Source organism: Gossypium hirsutum, chromosome A07 (assembly GCF_007990345.1).
Source record: "Gossypium hirsutum isolate 1008001.06 chromosome A07, Gossypium_hirsutum_v2.1, whole genome shotgun sequence".
NCBI classification, from domain to species: Eukaryota; Viridiplantae; Streptophyta; class Magnoliopsida; order Malvales; family Malvaceae; genus Gossypium; species Gossypium hirsutum.
Genome location: NC_053430.1, coordinates 4,994,312 through 5,006,578, shown reverse-complemented (window position 1 = coordinate 5,006,578; position 12,267 = coordinate 4,994,312). Strand labels below are relative to the sequence as shown.

General features: G+C 37.4%; 1 pseudogene; it reads left to right on the top strand.

Moving 5' to 3' along the window:
* Positions 1-1,097: 1,097 nt before the first annotated feature.
* Positions 1,098-11,239, top strand: LOC107933171 (cellulose synthase A catalytic subunit 7 [UDP-forming]-like; annotated as a pseudogene).
* Positions 11,240-12,267: the final 1,028 nt, after the last annotated feature.

Sequence of the window (12,267 nt, the reverse complement as noted above, 5' to 3'; positions counted from 1 at the left end):
AACAAATATTTTCCTTCATGATCCAAGTAGGCACATTCTTATGTTTGACTTCGTTACCTTGAAATATATCTTATTGGACAATTTATAATTTATTCAAACAAAGCAATTAAATAGTACTATATATCATGAATCTCTATCCCTGGCTACTTTTAACATAAAATCCAAAATTTTGTGCTATTGGGAAATTTGTTTCAAATGTCACTAGAATTTTGATAAGGTCTAACTATCAATTTCATCCCTCTATGAAAATTAAGAATATAGTTCCTCTATTTAATTCATCATAATTTAGTTTTTGTATTATATTAAAATTAAAATGTTAGTCTAATTCTTGCTAAATATATAAACTTGAAGGGTTATTTTTTTGTCAGTTTATTGCATATAAATTGTTTAGCTATTGATATTTACTAATTTGTATATATAAAATACTAAGCTATCGAGTTTTAGGTTAGCGATTTAATTTAAGGTTCAATAGTATTATCTAATTGGACTATCTTGTGAGTTATAAAATTCAAAATTAGACCATTTTAACCATTATAATTTATTATGTTAGGGTGAGAAAAAAAATCGATCATAATAAATTTAATGAAAAGAAATTAATTATTCTAGACTCAATTAGTAACCACAATTTGAAAAATTATATAAGTTTTTAGTATGAGATTCAAAAAAAATATTTTCTTTTATAAATATGTTTATATAATATACATATTAATAAATACTTTATTCATATTTTTATTATTTTAATTTTAAATATGACATATTTCATTCAAAATTCATGCTTGGTTGGTCTATGAGATTTATTTATTTGGAAAACATATTTAGTGACGTGATATTATTTTTTCACTGTATATATACCTTGCTACATCTATTGTCTTCGATTGATTAATTTTCAGGTTGAAAATTTTGAGGTTATAAGTTGAAATGTATAATTATTGTGTGTAAGTTTGATGGAGATGTGTTGTATTTTAATTTGTTAGTTAGAATATAGTTAATTATTTGTGAGATTATTATAAGTGAAGAAAAGAAAAAGAAAAACATCCATAAGGTTTGAAGAAAGCCATGGGGAAATTGAATACACAAAAGAAGCATGGTTGGTTATGGAAGTAAAGTTAAGAAAAAAGGAAAAAGAGGGGAAAAGAAGAAGATGAAAAGAAAAGAGATAGAGAGAGGAAGGTCGTTGAAGGTTGAAAACTTGTATAAGCCGGCAGTGAGGGGGCAATGGTCGGTGGAAAAAGAAAAACAGACGAAAGCTTAACTTCAAGGTAATGGCGACACTGCAACCAACGACACCATCCCTAATGTGGACACTTTACATAAGAGAGTCACAGTGTTGAGCTCCCAAATCTCATATTTCTTGTCATTCATAAAGCAATACTCCATTGTTTGAGTCCTCCTTGCTAATTCACTTCCCCAATGGAAGCCAGTGCTGGACTTGTCGCCGGCTCTCACAACCGCAATGAACTTGTTGTCATCCATGGCCATGAAGAGGTAAATAATACATAGAAAGAGGAAGAGAAGAAGATATAGTTTCTTGTTTTTACTTGAGTGACAAATTTGTTTTGTGTGTGCCTACAGCCTAAGCCTTTGAAGAATCTGGATGGTCAAGTTTGTGAGATTTGTGGTGATGAGATCGGGGTGACAGTAGATGGAGATCTATTTGGCCTGCAATGAGTGTGGTTTTCCCGTTTGTAGGCCTTGCTACGAGTACGAAAGGAGGGAAGGCACTCAACAGTGTCCTCAGTGTAAAACTAGATACAAGCGTCTCAAAGGAAGTCCTAGAGTGGAAGGGGATGAAGATGAAGAGGATGTGGATGATATCGAACACGAATTTAACATCGATGATGAACAGAACAAGCATAGGAATGTGGTGGAATCCATTCTTCATGGGAAGATGAGCTATGGAAGAGGCCCTGAAGATGATGAAACTCCTCAAATTCCTCCTGTTATAACTGGTGTCCGATCTAGACCGGTCGGAAACACTTCTTTCCTTGCCTTATGTGAAAATCCTTATGTGAAAATCCTTCCATGATAATATCTTTCCTTTCTATTCTCTTGTTGCAGGTGAGTGGGGAATTCCCAATAGCAGGTGCTCTTGCTTATGGCGAGCATATGTCAAATTCTTCTCTTCATAAACGAGTGCACCCATATCCCATGTCTGAAACTGGTATGCATGTTGTATTCATGTAACACATTGGACTAAAACGTACTTGTGGATTAATTCTAATAATAAAGATTACTGAATAGTATTATTATTAAATATTTTATTAAAATAGTAGTTAATAATAAAGATTATTAACAATTTTAAAAAATATATAAATATTGTTTTTTATTTAATAAAAATAATTTTATAAAATATTCAAGAGAATGTCGAGTGTCTCAAAAATATAACCTTTGTAAAATTTTATACTAAGTACATGATGTTGTAAATTAACTTTCCCAACAATGAAATTCCCATGATTCAGGTTTAATGGCATTTTATTTCAATTATAATGATTTGGGTCGGCTTGAAATCTAACTTTTCCTCAAGCCTATATAAGTTTTTTGCATCCAAATAGTGCGACTTCTGTAATGGCTCAGTATTTGTTTGGCACTGGACAAAACTTGCAAACAGAAGGAGCAGCAAGATGGGATGATAAGAAAGAGGGAGGATGGAAAGAGAGGATGGATGATTGGAAAATGCAGCAAGGGAATCTCGGTCCCGAAGCTGATGATGCGTATGACGACATGTCCATGTAAGTAGTGCTCGGCATGGGAGAATTTTGTTATTGCATGAACCAGTTTGTTTAACCAGTACGAGTGATTTCTACGTAAACTTTCTTTCTTACAGGCTTGATGAAGCTAGGCAACCACTTTCAAGGAAGGTGCCAATAGCATCTAGCAAGATCAACCCTTACCGTATGGTGATCGTGGCTCGTTTACTTATCCTGGCTTTCTTCCTCCGCTATCGAATTTTGAACCCGGTGCACGATGCTATTGGACTGTGGCTAACTTCTGTGATATGTGAAATCTGGTTTGCCTTTTCGTGGATCCTTGATCAGTTCCCTAAGTGGTTCCCAATAGACCGTGAGACATATCTCGATCGTCTTTCCCTGAGGTATACAAATTTTGCAGATATTCTTGTGAAAAATCTCATGAATGGAATCAGTTTATTATGACTGCAATCATCAGTTGATCTAAAAATTATGTTTCTTTTGTCCCATAACCAAAACTCACAATGGTTGGTGCAGGTATGAGAGGGAAGGTGAGCCCAACATGCTTACTCCAGTGGATATCTGTTAGAAATCAAACCCACTCCAAGCATAATCTAGAAGCATGAGACGTGGAGCAATTTTGTGCCATGCAAAGTGCTGAAATTTTAGCCATACAAAGTGCTTCATTATTGAGATGTTTTGTGGCTGGAAATTAAGTGGATTAAAAGCCACATTTGTTGTCACTTTATCAGCCTATAAATAGAGGCTTGAACTTGTGTTGTATTAAAGAAAAATGAGAAGAAAAAAAAAATAAAAGAAGCAACGTGAGTGAGAGTGAGAAGGTTAGCAAACCTTGAGTGAGTTAAAATCTAGCAGCAGCTAGACTATCTAGTCATTGAGAAAATATTTGTAATCTTCGTATTGTAATATATTGAGTGTGTAATAAAAAGTAAATTTTCGGCCCATCACGTTTCCAACAAGTGGCATCAGAGCTACGGTTCGGAGCTTGGTTCGGAGTTCGGTTCGTGTCCGGTTCGTGTCCAGTTCGGAGTACCTTTGGTGTTCATCTAACAAGTCGATATGGGCGACGTAATTCAGCTACAAGTTCCACAATTGACGAAGACAAATTATGGAAATTGGAGCATTCGAATGAAGGCTTTGCTCGGTTCGCAAGATTGTTGGGAGATCGTTGAAAAAGGATACATCGAGCCCGGAGATGCCGCTACAGAAGCAGCTTTATCAAATGACGCTAAGAAGGCGTTACGAGAAGCACGAAAGAAGGATCAAAAGGCCTTGAATAGTATTTTTCAAGGTATGGATGAATCAACCTTCGAGAAAATATCAGATGTGAAGAACGCGAAGAATGCATGGGAGATTTTGCAAAAATCATTTCAAGGTGTAGAAAAAGCTAAAAAGGTACGCCTTCAGTCACTTAGAGCTGAATTTGAAATGTTAAAAATGAAGAGCTCCGAGAATATCGATGACTATGCCAATCGTGTAAAATCGGTGGTAAATGAAATGAAACGAAATGGAGAAACTCTTGACGAGGTAAGAGTGATGGAGAAAATTCTACGGTCACTCACACGCAAATTCGAGTACGTAGTCGTTGCCATCGAAGAATCAAAAGATTTGTCAAAGATGTCGCTCGAAGAACTTGTGGGTTCTCTGCAAGCCCATGAGCAAAAGATGAAGCTAAATGAAGATAGTGAAAATCTTGATCAAGCCTTGCATAGCAAGTTGTCCGTCGACGACGGAGAAACAAGTAATAACTTTAGCCAAGGAAGAGGAAACCGCAGAGGATACCGTGGAGGCTACCGTGGTGGAAACAGAGGAGGAAGAGGATCACGAGGACGTGGAAATCAATCATATGGGAGATATCAAGAAAATAAAGATTATCAAACATCCAACCGTGGACGTGGATCTAGAGGTCGTGGCCGAGGCAGATTTCAAGAAAATAAATCTCAGGTACAATGCTACAACTGTAACAAGTATGGACATTTCAGTTACGAGTGCAGATCAACACACAAAGTGGATGAAAGAAACCATGTAGCAGTCGCAGCAGAAGGCAACGAAAAAGTGGAATCAAGTGTCTTTCTCACTTACGGAGAAAATGAAGATCGCAAGAGAAGTGTGTGGTATCTCGACAACGGTGCAAGCAACCACATGTGTGGAAAAAAGGAGCTGTTCACAGAATTAGATGAAACAGTTCATGGAAAAATAACTTTTGGAGACAACTCACATGCAGAAATCAAAGGAAAGGGCAAGGTTGTTATAACACAAAGGAATGGAGAGAAGAAGTACATCTCAGACGTTTACTATGTACCAGCTTTGAAGAGCAACCTGATCAGTCTTGGTCAACTCCTAGAAAAAGGATATGAAGTTCATATGAAAGACCGCTCACTCGCCATCAGGAACAAAAGTGGAGAATTAGTTGTTCGAGTTGATATGACGCGAAATCGTCTTTTCACCCTCGACATCGAGTCTGGAGAAGTAAAATGCATGAAGACGGATCTGAAGAATGAATCATGGTTGTGGCACTTAAGGTACGGACATCTCGGATTTTCCGGCTTGAAGCTGTTGTCGAAGACAAATATGGTGAATGGATTACCAAGTATTAATCATCCAGATCAACTGTGTGAAGCCTGTGTCAAAGGAAAGCAGCATAGGCAGAAATTTGAAGTAGGAAAATCTCGAAGAGCTAGAAGACCATTGGAAATTGTACACACCGACATATCTGGTCCGTACGACATTGAATCACTCGGTGGAAACAGGTACTACCTAACTTTTATTGATGATTATAGCAGAAAATGTTGGGTTTATTTTCTCAAAGCAAAATCGGAAGCCCTAGAAAAATTCAAGGAGTTCAAAGCAATGGTGGAAAAACAGAGTGGTCGATATTTGAAGATACTCAGATCCGATAGAGGAGGCGAGTATACTGCAAAGCTTTATGAAAGTTTCTGCAAGGATCATGGAATCATTCATCAGTTAACAGCCAGACGCACTCCACAACAAAACGGAGTTGCAGAAAGGAAAAATCGGACAATTCTGGATATGGCAAGAAGCATGATAAAAGGTAAACACCTTCCGAGAACTTTTTGGGCTGAAGCCGTTGAATGCGCAGTTTATCTGTTGAATCAATGTCCAACAAAAAGTGTAAGACACAAGACACCAGAAGAAGCATGGAGCGATCACAAGCCAAGAGTTGGACACCTCAAAATTTTTGGATGCATTGCATATGCACACGTTCCTGAGCAACAGAGGAAAAAGCTTGACGATAGAGGAGAGAAGTGTATCTTTATAGGCTATGACAAAAGAAGTAAGGCCTACAGACTTTATAATCCTCTTACTAAGAAATTGATTATCTCAAGAGATGTCGAGTTCGATGAAGCGGATTACTGGAGATGGAGTGAAGAAGAAAAGAAAGTGGAAGGATTATTTTTCAACGAAGACAACAATGATGTCATCAACCAAGAAGAACAAGGCGATGATCAAAGTCCTGGTACAACAGCCCCTTCGTCACCAACCAGCAGCAGCGGAAGCAGCAGCTCAGATGAAGCACCCACAAGAACACGGAGTCTCAACGACATCTACAATTCTACGGAACCTGTAGAGACGCAGTTCGATTATTCACTATTCTGTCTAATGACAGAATGTGATCTAGTGACATACGAAGAAGCAATTGAAGACAATAAATGGAAGAAGGCCATGGACGAGGAGATTGCTGAAATAAGAAGGAATGACACGTGGGAGCTAACAAGTCTGCCAGAAGGACATAGCCCGATTGGTGTCAAGTGGGTGTACAAGACGAAGACCAACAAAGAAGGAAAAGTAGAGAAATACAAGGCAAGACTAGTTGCCAAAGGCTACAAGCAAAGACAAGGAGTGGACTATGATGAAATATTTGCTCCAGTCGCAAGAATAGACACAATTAGGCTTCTCATAGCGGTCGCAGCACAATACAAATGGAAAATCTATCAGATGGACGTCAAGTCTGCATTCCTGAATGGCTACTTGGAGGACGAAGTCTACATAGAACAACCACCTGGATATAGCATACAAGGAAAGGAGGACAAAGTCTACCGATTGAAGAAAGCTTTGTATGGATTGAAGCAAGCCCCAAGAGCATGGAACACAAGGATCGACGAGTACTTCCGAAGAAATGGATTCATCAAAAGCCCGCACGAGCACACCCTGTACACAAAGAAGAATGGATATGGAGATATCATGATCGTATGCCTATATGTGGATGACATAATCTTCACCGGAAACAATCCAGGTATGTCTGATGATTCAAGAAAGCTATGACTGAAGAATTTGAAATGACAGATATCGGTGAGATGTCATACTTTCTTGGAGTCGAGGTGAAACAAATGCAAGATGGAATTTTTGTCTCTCAAAAGAAGTATGCGGAGCAGATTTTGAACAAGTTCAAAATGAAGGATTGCAAGCCAGTAGTCACGCCAGCTGATCCAGGGATGAAGCTAAGTGTTGATTCGACAAGGGAGTCGATAAATCCGACGTTGTTTAAAAGTCTCGTTGGAAGTTTAAGGTATTTGACAATCACACGACCAGATATTACATATGCAGTAGGATTGGTGAGCAGATTCATGGAGAAGCCGAAGCAAGACCACTTAATTGCCGCAAAAAGAATTTTGAGATATATCAAAGGTACGATGAACCATGGTTTATTTTATACCCACTCACAAGATTCAAAATTAGTTGGCTACTCAGATAGCGATTATGGGGGAGACTTGGATGATCGGAAAAGCACTTCCGGATATGCATTCCACATCAGTTCCGCAGTTTTTTCATGGTCGTCAAAGAAGCAACAAACAATTGCTCTCTCAACATGTGAAGCAGAGTATATGGCCGCAGCAACTTGTACATGCCAAGCAATGTGGTTGAAGAATATTTTGGGAGAAATAGGTGTTTCAAATGAAGGTCCAATTACCATCTACGTTGACAACAAATCCGCTATATCACTTGCCAAGAATCCGGTGTCGCACAGCCGAAGCAAGCACATCGATACGAAGTATCATTTTATCCGAGAGCAAGTGAAAAACAAAAACGTGGAGTTGGTCCATTGCAGGACAGAAGATCAACTGGCAGATATTTTCACAAAGCCGTTGAAAGTGGAGACATTCAACAAATTCAAAGAGAAGCTCGGTATGAAAGTTGGGTTTGAGGGGGAGTGTTAGAAATCAAACCCACTCCAAGCATAATCTAGAAGCATGAGACGTGGAGCAATTTTGTGCCATGCAAAGTGCTGAAATTTTAGCCATACAAAGTGCTCCATTATTGAGATGTTTTGTGGCTGGAAATTAAGTGGATTAATAGCCACATTTGTTGTCACTTTATCAGCCTATAAATAGAGGCTTGAACTTGTGTTGTATTAAAGAAAAATGAGAAGAAAAAAGAAATAAAAGAAGCAACGTGAGTGAGAGTGAGAAGGTTAGCAAACCTTGAGTGAGTTAAAATCTAGCAGCAGCTAGACTATCTAGTCATTGAGAAAATATTTGTAATCTTCGTATTGTAATATATTGAGTGTGTAATAAAAAGTAAATTTTCGGCCCATCACGTTTCCAACAATATCTTTGTCAGTACAGTGGATCCCATGAAGGAACCCCCTCTAGTTACAGCTAATACAGTTTTATCGATCTTAGCCATGGACTATCCAGTGGATAAGATCTCTTGCTACATTTCGGATGATGGTGCTTCGATGCTCACCTTCGAGTCATTGTCAGAAACAGCTGAGTTCGCTAGGAAATGGGTGCCATTCTGTAAGAAATTTGCCATAGAGCCCCGAGCACCTGAGATGTACTTCACTTTAAAGGTTGATTATCTCAAGGACAAAGTCCAACCCACATTTGTTAAGGAGCGACGAGCCATGAAGGTTTGTATATATGAACTCCTGGATTCAAAATTCTTGGTTTAAGCTGCAGTGAGAGCTAATTTTAGGTTAAAGTTGAAAATTTTCTTTGGTTCTTAACAGAGAGAATATGAAGAGTTCAAGGTGAGGATAAATGCACTTGTAGCAAAAGCCCAGAAGGTTCCTCCAGAGGGGTGGATCATGCAAGATGGGACACCATGGCCAGGAAACAATACAAAGGATCACCCTGGTATGATTCAAGTATTTCTTGGTCAAAGTGGAGGCCATGATACCGAAGGAAATGAGCTTCCTCGCCTTGTTTATGTATCTCGAGAGAAAAGACCTGGTTTCTTGCATCACAAGAAAGCGGGTGCCATGAATGCCCTTGTAAATATCTAATCAAAGCACCATATAACTTATGTTTCATACAAGTACCCTTCATAATTATGTTAATTCTATGAAAAAAATTTCAGGTTCGTGTCTCTGGGGTGCTTACAAATGCTCCTTTTATGTTGAACTTGGATTGTGACCATTATATAAACAACAGCAAGGCTGCAAGAGAAGCAATGTGTTTCTTGATGGATCCTCAAATTGGAAGAAAGGTTTGCTATGTTCAATTTCCTCAAAGATTCGATGGTATTGATAGGCACGATCGATATGCCAATAGAAACACAGTTTTCTTTGATGTAAGTGCGATTCCCAACCCTTTTGAGTTGTCCCAGTGGGGATTTGTGCTTGTTTTGTACGCTTAGATTATACAGTGAGACAGTAAATGATTCAAAAATTTTCTTCTTTTCGTTGGCTTCTGCAGATTAACATGAAAGGTCTAGATGGTATTCAAGGACCTGTATATGTCGGCACGGGGTGTGTTTTCAGAAGGCAAGCTCTCTATGGCTATGAACCCCCCAAGGGCCCTAAGCGCCCAAAGATGGTAAGTTGTGGTTGCTGCCCTTGTTTTGGACGCCGCAAGAAGGACAAGAAGTATTCCAAGAATGGTGGAAATGAAAACGGGCCAAGCCTAGAAGGTGGTTCAGATTCCTTTTTTTTTCCCTTGTTTTTTCACCTACATATTGTTTCTTCAACCCACTTATTCTAAATTTCATATATACTTGTGGAGCAGCAGTGGAGGATGATAAGGAGTTACTGATGTCCCAGATGAACTTTGAAAAAAAATTCGGACAGTCAGCCATTTTTGTAACTTCAACCCTGATGGACCAAGGTGGTGTGCCTCCTTCCTCGAGCCCTGCAGCACTTCTTAAAGAAGCCATTCATGTAATCAGTTGTGGTTATGAAGACAAAACTGAATGGGGTAGCGAGGTGCATCCAACAAACTTGAAATTTCATTTCCTAATTTGGCTAGAGCTGGCCTTTTTTTTTTCTCCAAGTTTAACAGTCTAAACCTTTTTATGCTTTCTATATGAGCAGCTTGGTTGGATTTATGGCTCAATCACTGAGGATATCCTAACAGGTTTCAAGATGCATTGCCGTGGATGGAGGTCAATATATTGCATGCCAAAGTTGCCTGCATTTAAAGGTTCAGCTCCCATCAATCTCTCGGATCGTCTCAACCAAGTCCTTCGATGGGCGCTTGGTTCAGTCGAGATTTTCTTTAGTCGTCACTGCCCTGCCTGGTATGGCCTCAAGGGAGCAAAGTTAAGGTGGCTTGAGCGATTTGCATATGTCAACACCACCATTTATCCTTTCACATCCTTACCATTGCTTGCCTATTGTACCCTCCCAGCAATCTGTTTGCTTACAGATAAATTCATCATGCCACCAGTAAGTAAACTGGGTTCAACTCTAACTGAAGATTAAAATTAAATAGCATTGTTTAGTAATGCGTAACATGTTGTGAATTGTCTTGTATGGCAGATAAGCACGTTTGCAAGTCTCTTCTTCATTGCCTTGTTTCTTTCAATATTTGCAACTGGTATTCTTGAGCTAAGGTGGAGTGGAGTGAGCATTGAGGAATGGTGGAGAAATGAGCAATTTTGGGTCATAGGTGGTATTTCAGCACATCTATTTGCTGTGGTTCAAGGTCTGCTGAAGGTTCTAGCAGGGATTGACACTAATTTCACAGTGACATCAAAGACAACAGATGATGAAGAGTTTGGAGAATTGTACACCTTCAAATGGACAACTCTCCTCATTCCTCCAACAACAGTGTTAATAATTAACCTAGTTGGAGTTGTAGCAGGCATCTCAGATGCCATAAACAATGGATACCAATCTTGGGGACCACTTTTTGGAAAGCTCTTCTTCTCATTCTGGGTCATTGTCCATCTCTATCCATTCCTTAAAGGTCTAATGGGGAGGCAAAACAGGACGCCCACCATTGTTGTTATATGGTCAGTTCTGCTGGCTTCAATCTTCTCCTTGCTTTGGGTCAGAATTGACCCATTTGTGTTGAAAACAAAGGGTCCAGACACCACACAATGTGGCATCAACTGCTGAACCCCCTCTCTCAAAAGAAAAGTGTTCCCGTTCCTTCTTTGATGCGTGGTTGTCTAGATTATACATGTAAATTCTTGCTCTTATGAAGTATTTTGTTTGGATGTTGTATGAACAAGCAAAATGGAGATGCACATGAAAGAATAAAACTAGAGTGAAATTTTTTGTGTAGTTAATGTATGGATTGTACCAAGTTTTGTCATTGAATGATAATCATGAATGTACTGTAAAATAATGGAGCAGTTCTTAATCAGTAGGTTAGAGTCATTTTACCAAATATAAATATTCTTGGCTTGAAAGAATAGTAGCCAAGTCTAAAGACAAATGAGCAAATTTGACCAAAAAAGAAAAAAGAAAAAGAAGTGTTAATCTGTCGTGTTTCTATCAATAAGTAAGGTTTTAGTTTGAGTGAATGAAGAGAAATTTAAAATTTAAAAGGCGTATATGAAAAATTTCCGAATTGTGTGTTTTAGGTTTTTTCCATAGTCACAGTTACTTTCCTTTAAGAGTCTTTTTACTTTCACCTCTGACACAAATTTTGAACAATAAGGTTAATGATATTACTTTGATAAAGATAGAAAAGGGAGGAAAACAAAGATAGAAACAAAAGAGAATAAAAAAAAGTTAAAAAAACATAAAAAATTAAATTGCTCAGAATAAAAAAATATAGGGACCAATTGTACAATCTAACCTAAAATTTTCATTTGAAATGATAATTTAACGTGCTATGTCAGCTTATTGTTACACTATTAACGACAATTAACGGCTCAATGACAAAAATATTGTAACATGATAACGTAAGTAACTAAAACGTGACATTTCAAACATAAGTGACTAAAATGTAATTTGAGACAAACAAAAATGACTATTTTAATAGTTTACTCTTAAAATTGTCAAGTTAATTACTATTTTAAATTAATGTTAAAACATTAACATTAATCAAATTTAAAAAATTATTAATAAAAATAAGTTTAAAAGGTAATTAGTTAAACTTTATTAGATTTTGAGAATACCTCTAATTATATTCTAAAAATATTAATTAATAAATTAAAAGCAAATTAAAAATAATTTCTAAAAATTCAATATAAATACAAAGTGTAATTCAATGATTTTATCTAACAAATTTTATTTTAATTTGAGTTTAATAATAAATTAAAAATAAAATTTAATTATCATATTAATTATTAGTTTAAAATGATAAATGTAATTTTATACGAGTACATAATCTAATTCAAGTCAATAAATAAAAGTCATCAAATA